The sequence below is a fragment of the Homalodisca vitripennis genome, chromosome X (assembly GCF_021130785.1).
Source record: "Homalodisca vitripennis isolate AUS2020 chromosome X, UT_GWSS_2.1, whole genome shotgun sequence".
Classification (NCBI taxonomy): domain Eukaryota; kingdom Metazoa; phylum Arthropoda; class Insecta; order Hemiptera; family Cicadellidae; genus Homalodisca; species Homalodisca vitripennis.
Genome location: NC_060215.1, coordinates 83,524,728 through 83,540,839, shown reverse-complemented (window position 1 = coordinate 83,540,839; position 16,112 = coordinate 83,524,728). Strand labels below are relative to the sequence as shown.

The 16,112-nt window shown below is 34.4% G+C and overlaps 1 protein-coding gene across 2 annotated transcripts in view; it reads left to right on the top strand.

Annotated features, from left to right (window-relative positions):
- Positions 1-2,327: 2,327 nt before the first annotated feature.
- LOC124369277 (diacylglycerol lipase-alpha) overlaps positions 2,328-16,112 on the top strand; it is a 231,325-nt gene continuing 217,540 nt past the window's right edge. The window contains exon 1 of one of the 2 annotated variants that reach the window (XM_046827194.1): positions 2,328-2,499. The gene's annotated coding sequence lies outside the window, so the exon portion shown is untranslated. The remainder of the gene's footprint in view (positions 2,500-16,112) is intronic. The other variant, XM_046827193.1, reaches the window with a different exon arrangement.

Below are 16,112 nucleotides of genomic sequence, written 5' to 3'. Positions count from 1 at the left end.
TTAGAAGGTTCAGATAAAGGTTACAACCAGGGCCGGCGTAAGCTATTCTGGCGCCCTAAGCCAAATACCCTCTGCCACCCCCACCACCAACTCGATTGTTCACCCCTCACACTCCACACAGACACACACAGTTTCATGGCATGTTTTAAGACAGTAACAAGACTGTATTCACTAATGCAATAAGACATTTCACATTTTTGTATTTTATTCCAAATAGGAACTTAATACATAAAAAATAACTGTTTTGTAATTAATTAGAAAGAGCTTTAATCCCAAAAGTTTACATAGGATTTATTTATTATTTCATTTTGCACAGTTTCATTTTTGTGAGAGGTTGACCCAAGCTCACTTTAAATAGGCCTTAAATAAGTCTTGTTTTCTTGATAAGATGGATAGTTCTTGAATTATTCCCTGGGCCATTGTCGAACTACGCTCACCTACTAATAGGCACAGGTAAAGTCAATAAAAGTTTTGAAACGAGGGACCAATTCGGGGTACAGTCAGTAAGATCATTTTTGGAGGTATAGTTCAGGAAATAATCTTGTGGATTTGAGTCTTTAGGCACTCTTCTTGATATTGCTTGAATTCCGTTACACAGTTCATTTCCTTCAATGTATTTACCACCATCATTTGTGAAAGGGCTCTACAGCCTAATAAAAATTTTCCAACAACGATCTGGTTTGAAAATTGTTTGGAAAGTTTGGCATAAATACTGTAGTAGGAATTCCCATAAAACTGGCATCACAACTCTTAAATATGCCATATAGACATTTGAAACCAATTTTATTCCACAATTTAACATGTTTAATTACACTTTTATTTGAATAGTAAAAAGAACAATTGACGATTTAACTATCTTATTAGCTGGTGAGACCATCATATCCACGTATGCAAAACTAACCATTCTTCACCTATCCACTCTAGCATCACAAAGTATTCATAATACAACAACTATCCTTTTTTTATTGTCACCGAATCGATATTTTGTAAATATTACTTTTAAAAATAAGATAAATAGTAAATCCATGCTCTATTATTAACGTATTGATTCTTTGAGTTAATAACCTCATCACTATCTATATTTTCCTTACTTTTAAACACACTCCAGACACTTTTACGGGCCACATAATATGTGTTATGTATCTCAGTACTATGCACTCCAGCCAATGAAGGCATATTCCTGTTTTAGGTTTTAATATTTCTTTTGTTTATTAAAATCTAGAAGCAATATTTTGTAGTCTATAAAATATGTTTATGTTTTATTTTAGATATATAGAAATTCAATAATATTGTAACTATGCTTTTTACTGAAAATAACTATTTTTATTCATTCACCGATCATGATAAAAGTCGAGTTTCAAAGTGATACATGTCCATGTTATCTAACTTTTTAGCTCAGTCATAGCACAGTAATAAGTTTTTTTTTTCATCTCTCCTTTTGCCCCCTCCCCCCTCCCCAAACATGCTACTGTGGCGCCCGCATAGTTTGCGTAATGAACTGGTTATAACTGGAATTTGAGCACGGGTAATATGTTCAGAATTTTACATCAGAAATATGAAAAGTAATCCAGTAATACACTAAATGTATATGATTCTTAAATCAAATTATCACCTAGAATTCAGTGAATAATACTCTTATACAGTACCATATTTTGAATTTTATTTTACCTTAAATTGAAGTAAAATGGAATATCTAAACGTCTTGGAATTCAAAACTATAAATATCTTGTGTGAATAAATAATTATAGTATTAATGATACAAATGGTTGTAGATGGAAATGCATATTCCTAGTAAAAAAGCAATGAAATAATGTGTATTGTGGATTTGCTATCCCCCTGTGTTTTATTTATTGAATAAATGTTTTGTCAGACCTTTTTACTTCTCAACTCCACAGTCTTCAGAATTGTGAAAGTTAATGTTTAATGTCCGTGAATTTATAATTTAACTTGTTAGCTGAAATTCTGCAGTTACTCCGGACATGAAATTTGTAACTACAATCTACGTAGAAATGTAATGTTTATTGACCATTAATTTAAAATTTAACTTGTTAACTTAAATCAATTTTTTGTTATAGAAAACGATGAGACCATTTTAAAATAAATGCTGGAAAGTTAAAGGAGGAGTTTCCCTCGCTGCTTTCTTATCCGCTCCTGGGCAGTTGAGAGCGCTGATTCCAAGGATGCTATTGCCATTCACAAAATGCTACGAGTTCACCTCGGGGGTGGTGATACAGAGGGTAGAAGGGGGTGTAGTGGGTGGGGGTGGTTGTGGTGGTGGTGCGTAGAGTTGCTGGGCCTGTCCTGTCCCTGTACAGAGTCACAGCACAGTGTAGTGTACAGTCGGGTCTGGTGACGGACACCGGACGGACGGGACGCGGGACCGGACCAGTAGAGCAGCACGGAACGTTGACTGTATTGACGTGTGCCTCTGCTCTCTGCCTGCACAGTGCACACTCTGCCAGTGTTCACCTCACACAGTCGACCTGCCTTCTCTCACAAGTAAGCCGCAACTGTTACACCACAGACCTTGTGCCCCATCCTCTCAACACACTGTCAGTGACGTAACCTCTAACTCGGTTACGCTATGAGCAGAGATCGATCAGTTAGGTTAGGTTTCAAAATGGTCGCGTCTTCAGTCAGATGTTTCAGGCCGCTTCATTGTTCGCCAGTGTTTCTTATCTTATACCGCATTCCATCCTGTGTTGGTCATGTCATTACCACTATCAGACACAGTAAAAAAGTGTTGTGTACGATTTTAGAGTTTGGTGACCCCTTGTACAATCCTATCTCGGTCTTTAATGTTGTTTACTTCGTGGAAATTGTAACATGGATTTTAATGGAAATACAATTTTTAGCCAAGAACCCCTAATCTTCATTTTATGAATTTAAATTAAATACACGAATTTAAACACGATTAAATTAAGTTATCATATGAAGACATAGTACGATAAATTAAAATAAAAGTACTGTAATTAAGCCAGAATTTCAGCTTTGTCCGTTATATTTTAATTTTAAAGGCTCTCACCAAAATAAAGACCTAGTTAGGTGAAAAAGAGCATTATTAATAACTATGTAGGTATAATTGTTAATTATTCATAATACAAGAATAAGTCACAATTAGAGTGATGGTGGCTTTAGAGCAGTGGTTACTGAATGTACTTAGTGAGATGGACAGTTTAAAGGTTAAGAATGTCTTTTACACAAATTGATTTACTTAACGATGCCTTTTAAAACATCATAAAAATCGTTCAGACGAACGAGTGTCATATCTATTCACTTCATTACTAAGTAGCTTATAGAACAGGTATCTAGGAGTCATAAAATCATTTGGACTTAATCAATATAACTAGATACATATTTACTATTCCGATTATAATAATATCAAAATATATTTTTGAACCTGTTTTGTTAATTATTATTAATTTAGTAATGAAAACTAAAGTGAGTAGTAAGCAATTCAGTATGTAGTATATTATTTCTTCATTGTACTATATATTTGAATTGTTTGTATTTAATTTTATATATTTCCATCACTTGATAACATAGATCTTGGTAACATCTCATTAATCCTATAAAATTACTTTTTTGTTTTCACTCGTACATTGAATAACCTAGTAATCAAGTATTCTTTGTTTTCCTGAAACAGTAAAATAGAATCCAATCACACTGGAACAGAGAAAAAAATTATATTGTTTACGAAGTAACTGAACCTAGAACCAGTGTCTGCTGATCGCTTGTGGTCTAACCTAATTTTAGCTTCACTGCTAGTGTTTATAGCTTGTATTGCCGCAGTCTGAGATACTAATAGTGGTGTTAGCCTATGCCTAGTGTTGATATTAGATCAAATGCTCACTAATTTATTTCTCGATAGCAAAAACATTCTAATACTGTGATTTAATGGTATTTTCTGTTAATTGTCCTGTTAAAAACACAAAATAAATTAACATTACTTTTTGAAATCAGAAGTTATTTCTATAAATTCTGATCTGTGAATTTTAAACCAAGCATACTTTTGAACTTAGCCTGAATGTAATGTGATGTTTTGTAAATTGAAATGTTATAATGTTTCTGTTATCATTAAGAAGGTCTACTACCAAGGAATGGTATAATCCACCCCTCTAGTTCGTTTTCGAAGTGCCCTCCCCTTGAAGGGGACAGCAGGGCTTGTCGATATAATGGCCTTTGGGGATGACGTCACACATTTCACTAAATGAGTCAGAGGAGATTGAAAATATAAAGTTATGTTTAAAATCTTAAGTTTACAAAGATAATTGTAACGATTGTTTCCATGCTACTTTTTTTAGAAAGGCATTACTTTTGGAGTATTTTGTTGAGTTCAGTAATCTAATAATGGTTTTATCCTATATAAGTATGTATTAGCATAATCAGTTATGTTTTTGGAAAAACCTGAATTAGCTCTGGTCAAAAGGTTGCACCCTAAACAGTCTTGACCTCGATTATGAGTAAACAGAACCGAAAAATAACTTGCAAACTTTTTAGAACAAACTACAAATAACGAGCTACACATTAGCACCAAAATTTTGAACTTCAATTTAAGCTTAAGTGTAGCATACAAGTTTATACTATTTCAAATCTTTTTCATAAACAAATCTTATCGCCAGATTCTCCTAAATCATTGTAATTTAAAGTAAAATTAAAAGGTTCCATTCAAATTTATTGAAAGTTTTGCTCAAAAATGAAAGCGTGGTGTCCTGAGACAGGATTTAGCTTTAATGTAACCATATTCATGCCCTATTATTTGTATAACCTTGCTTGAAAGAGTAACTGGCAATCTCGTAGACTCTTGTATTTAAATGAGAAATGATGTGTAAAACAAACTCATAAGCATTATGTGTTGTGACTGTATAACGTAATCTATTACGCCAGTGTAATCTTGATGTGTGCCGAACTGTAGCTCACGTTCTCCTACTTAGAGTTTTCATAACACAGTATCAGTGTTTTAACAGAATAAATACGTAAGAATTCGTGTGAAAATATTTTGTATCAGAAGTGCTATAAATTATAAATCGTTAATCTAGTTACTTTTCATTTATCTCTCGATTTGTATTTATAGTTTTGGTAATTGATCGAGTTGTATACAATTTTACATGATTTGTTGTTGTTTTATAATTTATTAATACACCCAGCATCGTTCTGATAGGACTGTGGAATGGATCTTCCACGTCATAGTGAACTTTTATTAGTCAAGTCGTGTTTAGAACAGGTGTTTAGACTAGATAAAAGATTAGGTAGACCTAGGCGTAGGTTTAAGATATCTATCTGATGAGGATCAGTGATATCTGATATATAAGATCAATGATATACGGATGTAAGATTATTGCTATCTGATATAAGATCTGGATATCGAGGGTATGTCCTATAAGATCAGAGATACTTGAGTATAAGATAAGGAATATCTGGTTTTATGATCATATGTACCCGGTTGTAAAGTCTTGAAGTGCAACTCTGTGCATGTCTGTGAGTAAGGTCAGGGACATCCGGGTGTGAGATCATGGATACCTGGTAAGCATCACCAGGAGGACACTTCAGAAATATTTGACCCCTTTAGCACATTTGTTTCACATATAGCAGCGATTGTAGATACAAGGATAGGTTTATTTCGTTATATTCCTACCTTTAGCCATGACCGTCGTTTGGAATGGATCTGTCACTGTTTTTCAAACAATGTGTAATTTACAAACATAATTTAAGTTTAAATTATTTTGATTTGTGCTGGTTAGAATTGCATCTTGTACAGTATACAGTAATTGAAATAACAGTACTGTGCCTTCTACAAGTTCACTTTGCCTATTGTATTTCAAACTTTATCCATTGTTATCATATATCACCATCATATATCATTTATATTTTACAGATGTTTACAATAAGAACCTCTCAGTATGTGAAAGTATCCCGTGCATTTGAAAACAATTCAGATCTAGTCGAGTATAGCCCTCGTATACGCGGTCAGTTCGGACTGTCATGTAGTTCCATCAGTTCAAACCAAATTGACAGTCTGACTTCGCGAATGCAAAATAAGTTCAGTTTGGCCTTAAGTTACCCTAAATAAGTAAACTGATGTAAACTGATGACTGGTGGAATAAATCATTTCGGTTTTACAGTTTGTACACCAAAGTGACCATGTGTATACCATTTGGTACATCCGCTGAACTGACAGCCCAAACTGACCGAATGCACCCAGGGCTTACGCTCACATCGAACTGACAATCCTATCTGAACAGTAAGAACTGCCAGTCCGAACTAATTAGTATGCACTGATAGTCCGAACTTATTGGGGTTAAGATAAAGAGCTCTCCTTACTCCAAAGTTTTAGTTTATATTTTAAAGTTTGTTTAACTATTGATTTATATACAAAACGGTTATTAAGAACTCATCAGGTCATCCTTAAAATCGTGTCGTTGTCCGTCGGTAGGTCCGTCTGTGCGAAAACTCTTCATAGAAAGGTCTAAAGATTTGAAACGTGGTACCTAGTTTAATCTTGGTCCAAGGATAAACTACTTTGGTGTCAAAAGGTCAAAGGAGAGCTAAGTTTCAAGGACCTCCGCAAAGAAATGCCGTGGATACTTTCATTTAGCTCTGCCGGGACCTTCAATACTCCGATATAACGGTTCATTACGAATGAAATGTACGAGTAATAAGCCTGTATTGAATGTCTTGAGTTCACAGACTACTGAAACAAGGTAAACGAAAGGACTCAACATTTATAATTTGATTTCAATAACTACGTGTTCATTTCATATCCTTCATTGTCCCTTCTATTTTATTATTGACATCCCAATTTACTCCACATCGCCTTCCAACAATAAATTCAGCGAATAACAGAACCTCAAGGTAATGAACATGCCCCATGAACAGTGAACATTCGTGTTAGCGAAATCACATTGATATCTCACACGCCAAAACATCACTATAACGACACGTTGAGCAGATAACAGGCAGACACGAGGAGGTGCCCTGTGTATGTCTAAATCATGACGATTACAAAATTGAACCATCCATTAATCATCTTGTAAATAATGATTAAATAACAATGTCTGACTCTAGTTGGCGATTTTATTTCTTTGAGTGTAAGGTGAGAATGTGTGAAGTCTCCAATCTTAGATCCGAAGATGCTTAGATAAATTAAGTAAAGATAATGCAGACTAGATATTAAAATAAGATTATTATGAAGCCAACTATTCAGAAGCTAGAGTTAATATAGAGAACGAGGACATATATGTAGCCGAACCTAGATTGTTAACCAATCCTTCAAGGAATGTTGCTACACTCCCAGTTTATTTAATACAATACTTTATTCAGTTTTTGTGAGACTCAACGTGAGGTAGGTTCTTTTTCCTCCCGATTTGGGTGCTAGCTCTTCCTACATAAACACTGTACTTTTAAATTGACCTAAGCTGGTTACTATATAGACTCTGTTTGTGTTTTAGTCTTGATTGGAGGATACTACGCTGACGTCGAGGGCACAGCAGGCGTGGTGGCTAGTTAGGACTTCCCTGAAGGATCTAAGTTATTATTCGGCCATGCTTTAGACGAAAAGTCCTTAGCCAAACTCGGAATCTCCAACAAAGTCACATATAACCGATCCCTTTTATTTATGCGCAGCTTTTAACGTGTTCAATATCCGAACTGTCAAATAACGTCCATAACAAAGATTGCTCTAAGTGTTGGGATGAACGAAGAGATTCGTCCACATGAAATCCCAAACTGAGCGGATTTCGGGAATAGTTTCGTATGATGGCAAGGGAAGAGTAGATACAGGAAGGTGTGTCTTATGTTTGATACATCAGCGTCTTATTGAGAGCGGACCTGTTCGTTCTCTTGATGCAATCAGAAATATCCATTGTGCTGTTAACATGCCTCGATATTATGTCGAGGCAGCAGCACAGGACTTGGGAGTAGTTGAAGTAAGGCAGAAGAACAGTACTTGGGAGTAGTTGAAGTAAGACAGCAGCACAGTACTTGGGAGTAGTTGATGTAAGGCAGAAGCACAGTACTTGGGAGTTGTTGAAGTGAGACAGAAGCACAGTACTTGGGAGTAGTTGAAGTAAGGCAGAAGCACAGTACTTGGGAGTAGTTGAAGTAAGATAGAAGCACAGTACTTGGGAGTAGTTAAAGTAAGACAGAAGCACAGTACTTGGGAGTAGTTGAAGTAAGACAGCAGCACAGTACTTGGGAGTAGTTGAAGTAAGACAGCAGCACAGTACTTGGGAGTAGTTGAAGTAAGACAGCAGCACAGTACTTGGGAGTAGTTGAAGTAAGGCAGCAGCACAGTACTTGGGAGTAGTTGAAGTAAGGCAGAAGCACAGTACTTGGGAGTTGTTGAAGTGAGACAGCAGCACAGGACTTGGGAGTAGTTGAAGTAAGACAGAAGCACAGTACTTGGGAGTAATTGAAGTAAGGCAGAAGCACAGTACTTGGGAGTAGTTGAAGTAAGATAGCAGCACAGGACTTGGGAGTAGTTGAAGTAAGGCAGAAGCACAGTACTTGGGAGTAGTTGAAGTAAGGCAGAAGCACAGTACTTGGGAGTAGTTGAAGTAAGGCAGAAGAACAGTACTTGGGAGTAGTTGAAGTAAGACAGAAGCACAGGACTTGGGAGTAGTTGAAGTAAGGCAGAAGCACAGTACTTGGGAGTTGTTGAAGTGAGACAGCAGCATAGGACTTGGGAGTAGTTGAAGTGAGACAGCAGCACAGGACTTGGGAGTAGTTGAAGTGAGACAGCAGCACAGTACTTGGGAGTAGTTGAAGTACAAGATTATTGAACAAGCACGTACGACTGATCTACATTTCAAAATGTTGCAGATTTGGAATGTAATTGTATAATATAATGAGTATAATCGTTTGAGTAAGTGTTTACGTTTGCTTGGTACGCATCTCTTGCTTTGGTTACGTATTTCTTGATATATATATATATATATATATATATATATATAGATATAGATATATAGATATAGATATATATGTATATATATATATATATAAATTCTATAATCATAATATTTATATATATATAAAATAGAATCTTAGAACATTGAAAGATAGGCATGTAAGACACAGAAAATTAATTTTCATGTTAGTCAAGTCAGGAAATACATTAACTTGATAAACGTTAAATGACGATTAAAGAATTATAGGGCAGCTGACATTAAATTAAATTAGCGAGAAAAGCACATAAAGGTTAAGTACTGGGAAATAAAATGACAAGTTTGTCTTTCTTCCGATCAACAATATCTCGGAACAGTTCGCCCAATGGCAATGCCAATTACTAAAGAGGAAGAAACTGTGAAACTTCTCTTATCGCTTTCTCTTAACGCTTCAACGAGTAACTGAGCATGGTTGTTTCAAGCGTAGAAGAGCGCCTAACAGTTGTATCTAAAACGAAGGAGTTTTAAAATAAATTAGTCCATTCTCAGAACAGTTGTTCAAAATATCATATCCAAAATACAAATCAAGACAGTTTAGACAAACGTTTTCTACGAAAGAAAACTAACTATTTATTCATTCATTTTGTTTTTTCCGTCAGCGCTAAAACAACCAAAATTACTTTATTTCCCCATAAAACAATTTAGTTATTCCAGTCTTCAAATAAGTTTAAGTTGCTTAGACGAGCGCTTCCTATAAAGGACAACTGTCTATTATTCATTAATTATCAATGTTTATTTTCTTTGTCAGCGCTAACAACTAAAATTTGTTACTTACTGATAAAACAAGTCAAGAGAACATTATTTAGAACCAGCATTTATATCAAATCATTCTTTAACAGTAGGTCTTTCAAAATCGCTACAATGGAATAGTTTTAAGAAGACGTCAGTTACATAGCTCGTATCTTTTATATTGTCAGTTAAAATGTTTACTGGTCCAACATCTCTTTGTATTTAAATAATTAATATTTTCTGTTGAAGAGGAAACAATCGAAATATCAGTTTTATATTATAGTACAAAAAGCAGCCTAAGAAAACTGCCAAGAGTAAATGTTTCTTTTCGTCGTTCCTATCAATAAATTCTTCTCAATCGCAAATATTTCACCAGTTACTTAGTGGCATTAAAATATGCAGTAATTTAAGACTATTCAGTAAAAACAAAAAGCTTGGTTGTTTCCAAATATTATTGTTTGGCATTGGAACAATGCCTCGTGTTTAACTGTATTCTTTACGTACATTGTTATTATTATTGATATTTAATTGGCTTATATAAAGTTACCACAGTAGCAGTAGATTCAACGGAGCACCATTTTCCGCGAAAAGGATCATGGCGATGAACTGTTAGTTTGTATTAATAAGTGGACCATGTAACTTTGACCACTGATTCAGACATTTGTGGTCAGTGATTGTTCCAAGAAATGTAATCATGTGCTCATTTTGTTTTTGTATGGTATGAATTCATTATCATTTTATTTTTCAAATATTTCATTAATTTATAATAACAGCACTGTATTAATTTGCGTAACTGAGAATATTGGATGTTACTTTCTAGGGATTTCTAAGCAATGTTTGTTAGACGTTTGTGTTAGGGGATGCTTTCAATAAATACCAAGCAATGTGCCTTTTATGTTCTGTTTCTCGATATAAGGAGTACATTAATCATAATGCCCAATCAAAATATCCTTGCCATCTTTGTAATAAATATCGTATTAAAAAAAAAATGCATTCAAAATTTCAAATTGTATGGTTCTGATCTGGCTATACCTTAGTTCGTGCAATTTTAATGAATATTTTAACAGATCGCGATTTTTGATTATTTTCTTCTGATTTTTAACCTAGAACGTGAATTCTTACTTGTTTTGATTATGTTGCTTAGTGTAGAAGAGTAACATTTATTTGTAACCGGTTGAAACGATGGTGATACAGCAGCTCACGGAACGGAGGGTGTTGTCTTTTAATAACAGCAATAACACGAATAAACTAGGTAATGTCTTTGTTGAATATTTAAATTATGTATAATGCTATCACTAAAACTGTCTTATTCATTATTTTATGTTTACGTACACCCACACTTACATGTTCTTGTAAATGATAGAATTCTAAAATATCGTAGGTATATACATTTTTCACTGTTTTCAAGTAATGAAAAACCCATATGCGTCATAGGATTTACTTGCTGAGGTTACTTGTAAACGTTGTGAACGTTGGAATTTCAAGTTTTTAAATGTGTTTATTAATACACCAAAATACGCGATAACTCTATTTAATTTGTAATTATGTATTGTAACAATTTATGCAAATATGTCACTAGTTATCACTGGACAAATGAATAACCCGTATTTTACGTTGAAAACTAATTTTTAGTACGGACATTACTTAAATGGTACAAACAAACGAACAACAGTTTTTGTTATTAATATAAATTAGTTACATCATAGCCGAAACGTTTTCCGTGTAAAACCTAAAAGTATATAACATTATTGTTGAAAGGAGTAGTAGTTTTATAGCTTTTGTTCCCATGCCGATAGTGTTCATTAAAGTTCTAATACATTCCTACAAACAACATAAATAATGCAATTTAAATGTACTTAAAATGTATATTTACATTTTATATCTAACAACGATATTCAGTATCATGAAAGTAGATAAATTTAGCATAATTTGACAATGTTACCAACACAATAATTAAATATAACTTGAACGTATCAACAGCAGTTACAAAATTCTTACAGTAATATAACTGATATATTATTAACAAACAACTATTTGATTAGCAAAACGCACGAAATTAACGGTGCATTTTGGTAATTAAATAACAGATTAAAAGTCTAAATTATAACCTAAAAGTGAAAAGGATGTAGTTAAAATTTTTAAAGTTTACATTAGGCACTGTATGGTGTTTTGAAAGCGTTTTTCGTGGAGTCCGATGTTTTCTGTTGAGAGTCGAATGTTTTATACATTTTAATTCCATCAGTATCAAAGAAATAAAATCGTTTTATCATATTACCGTATAGTAGAATTTACAACAATAACATAAAGGTTACAAAATAAGTTTAGTTTTGTCTTAGAACAACCCCGTGCAGTTTACTGAAACTATAATATTGTATATACAATTGTCACATGCTTATGTATAAAATTTATCATTAGTGTGTGAATAATATGTCATTTACTTACTAAAATAAGTAGGAAAAAATTATAATTTACAACATAAGTTTACAATTTTTATTAAACTTACCTTGCTGGACTCACCCGGATGTTATGTAACGGTTTTTTTGATTGTTGGTGAAATTTTTCTGTGAATTCACTCAGTAATGAGTGAAGCTTCAAGTTATTGATACGCAGTTGATAACACAAGATCTGACAATTAAATAGAATCAAAACTAAATTCAAGACGATCTTCATCTTTACATTTTATATTTCACTTTTACTTTTAACAGTGAAATAGACAATTTCTAGAATTCCGAACTATATAAGATTTATAATGAATTTGGTGCGACTTATAGTTTAAATTTGTCACCATACGTGAAATATACTATTTGTACGTATATCAAAAGCATGGCAGCGCAAGTCTTTGACCCGAGGCGGCGATGAGGCGGATAAACTGGGTGACGGGTAGCGGAAGACAGTAACGTCATTCACTGATATAAATGTTTACATGAATTTAGAGTCATATAAAATTTTAAGAAGAATGAAAATTAATGTTATGTATTACGAATCATATAAGAGTAAGGATCTAGATACTGTGGTCTTTGGGTTCAGATCTGGAAACTCGACAATACTTATGAAAATTTTAAATAATTCAGCACTATATGAAGAAAAAATCCCCATACCAGCATAATCTCTCCATACACCCCGCCTAAAATCTCCATACAAAAAATAGCTGCAGCTAGATGTTCGAATCTGGGATTTGGACCACGTACAGTTAACTCAACTAGTTAAAGGAAGATCCTAGATGACTTGTATGGGCGTGAGATTTCCATATTAAAGTCAGTTTGTCTTTAAACCTACCAAAAACACTCAATTTCCTCTATTGGCTACATAAACTCGTTCCAACTATACGAGGTGTGATAAAAATACGGTTAATCAATCTTTATAGCAGCAACTGCTGACGCTACATCTATATAATGTACTTTATGTAGTAGCATGATCTGTTGATACGGACAGCGACAAGATTCAACACGCTAGAGCTTGTCATTCGACTGCTAGAGCCGCTAGACAGGTCGTGTTTATCGTTTCTGTCGCGCATCATGGATTTTGAACAATGCATTAACATTAAGTTATGTTTTAAATTGCAAAAGAATTCCAAAAAGCTCACGAAATGTTTGAAATCTGTGTATGGTGATAATGTGGTAACTCTGAAGACTGTATACAAGTGGCATGACCGATTTTAAAGCGGGAATAAGTCGGTTGAAGACGAGCAGCGTTCGGGACATCCATTAACCTCAAAAACAGACGTCAATGTGCAAAATTAGAAACAATGGTTCGTTAAAAAGGCGAATGACTATTCGAGAGCTATCAGAAGATCTTAACATCTTGTACGGTGCCTTTCAAAACATTTTAACGGATAATTTGCAAATGAGACGAGTGAGAGCATTATTTGTTCCCTATATTTGAGTGATGAAATCGTGTGTCAGTCTGTATAGAGTTGAAGGATCGTCTTCAAGCAGATCCGTCTTCTTGGCCAAAATTGTAACTGTAATTGTTGGGTCTATGGATATGACTCTTAAGACCCAAATGCAGAGTTCCCAATGGTATACCAGTGCATCTCCTCGCCCTAAAAAGGCACGTCAATCAAAATCGAACTTTAAGGTCATACTCGTTGTTTTTCTATAGTGAGGGCATAGTGGGATCAGAGTTCGTTCCAAAGGAAACAACTGTGAACTCTGAATTTTATAAGGGTGTACTGCAACGATTACGAAACGACATACGAAGGAAGGGACCAGAAAATGGGCGAATGGCTTTCTTCTTCATCACAACAATGCGTCGTGTCACACCATGCTTCTCATTCGTGAATTTTTGGCCGAAAAAAGTGTCCTGTCTGTCCACACCCGCCATACCCACCCGATTAGGCACCAGTGACTTCTGGCTCTTCCCAAAAATTAAAACTGTGCTTAAAGAAAAAAAGTGTTGACACCATTCTTGACAATGAGAGCGCCACGACCAAACAGCTAAAAGCCCTTCCGAAAGAAGCCTTCCAGGAATGTTTCCAGTCATGGATTAAACGTTGTAATAAGAGCATAGCCAGCGAAGGACAGTACTTTGAAGGAGATTATATCGAATTCTATGTAAGTTTTTTTTAAATAAACTCTATTTTTTTATTAGACCTTGTACATACAGGGTGTAATAATAATCACCTTATACCATAATAATCACCTTGTGGTCATTTTGTACTACTATTGCTATTAACTAACTCTTTTAAGGACATGTCTGTAACAATCAGCTCATATATATCAAGTAATGCCTTGTAAAATGTGTAATCCTTCGGTTAAAGGAAAAAAACATTTTTACATTTTAGACCTATCTTGGAGGAGGTACGTCTTTATAACATGTTAGTTATAGTCGTTTGACGACCTTTGATCAATTTTAAACAAAACATCGCATACTGTAGCCAGACAGGGTACAAAAATCCCTACCAGCAAGGGAACGGATTTAAAAATAAATCAGATCGGTTATAAAAAGGTAAGAATAGAGATCGAATGCGCAAAAATAATATTTTATTTAAATTAAACTCATATTTTGATGCACATAAAACATAGACTCTTGAGTGTTTATGGTTGTTCTTTAAATATCAACAGATAATTTAAAAAAAAGCTGTTAATAAAAAATTTAATTTTCGAGATAAATAGCAATATGGTATATTAAGAATAATAAATTATGCATAACTAATACTTTTGAGTTATCTGACGTATTAAAAAATCCAAAATCTAGATGAACTATTTATATTGCTATAATATTCATGCTGTGATTCCAGGATCATGGGCAAAGATTGTAACTTGTTCATGAATCAGATTTGCACTGTTAAGTATAATAAATATTAGAACCAGTGAAAGTGCGGGGTGGGGCGAACGATCCTGCAAACACTCCCATAGTCGGCTGAATGTGCTTACACAAGAAGTATTTCTGTCGCTGCGCAAGGACAACATTGACTGGTACGTTTGTGTCGCTGATCGTCAATTGCAGTCACCCACATTTCAGTTACACATTTATCTTTTACACACTATATCTTTATTTGTTTCACATCTTTCTTTTTTGCGTTCTATTTCCACGTGTGATCGTGCCCTAAGAAAACATTTTGATATGCTGAAATATGAATAATAATGTTGTTTCTTACCGCGACAGTAGTTGAGACAGAGAATATTTTATGAGTTAATACAGTTTTGTCTTGTAATTGGTTTTATACAAAAATATGTTCGGGCATTTAAGTAAACAACCAATATAAATAACTTGTAGAAACACGAATAACAAGAGAATGACAGGTAAACTTGGACAATGGTACAAAATAGCATGCATTATGAAGAGAATTTATCTTTTACTCCGCGCCCCCCCGCAAAGTCTCTGAGAACGTATACTGATTACTTGTACTCTTTATCACTATAGAGTATTTAAAATGCCGTAGGAAAACAATGGGTCGACATTATTAGTTATCACCGAGTACCGGCCCGACTCGACCCCTACTATCACTTCCGTTAGCCTCCGCCTTGCGGGTCGTCGCGGCCGCACCGGTATGCATTGTTACTGTATCTGTAGTCCACGTAAGCTTCGATATAACCGGATATAAGGAAGGAGGCTTTTCATTTTTAAATTTAAACCAGAGATTACCTGTTACCAAGAATCTAGAGAATGGAGATGTCTTTTATGGTTTATATTTAGATTAGATAATAATTGATACTACAAATCTTGGTAAGGAAGGGATCTTCTCGACTGTAAATTTCAATTCGAAAGCGATTGTTACAGTTGTTCTTGTAAGGACAATAAACTAGAATTAAAAATTCATAAAGCGTATTCGCTATTCACGGCCCTAACATGGGGTTTATTACAGCATATTATAACTGTATGAAGTGTATAGTTTAGAATTCAGATCTAACTTGAGAACAAGAAAAGAAAACCAACAATTGATCTTGTTATTATGCTGCTAAAAACAAAAATGTATTTTCTGTACAATAGTTCATAGTA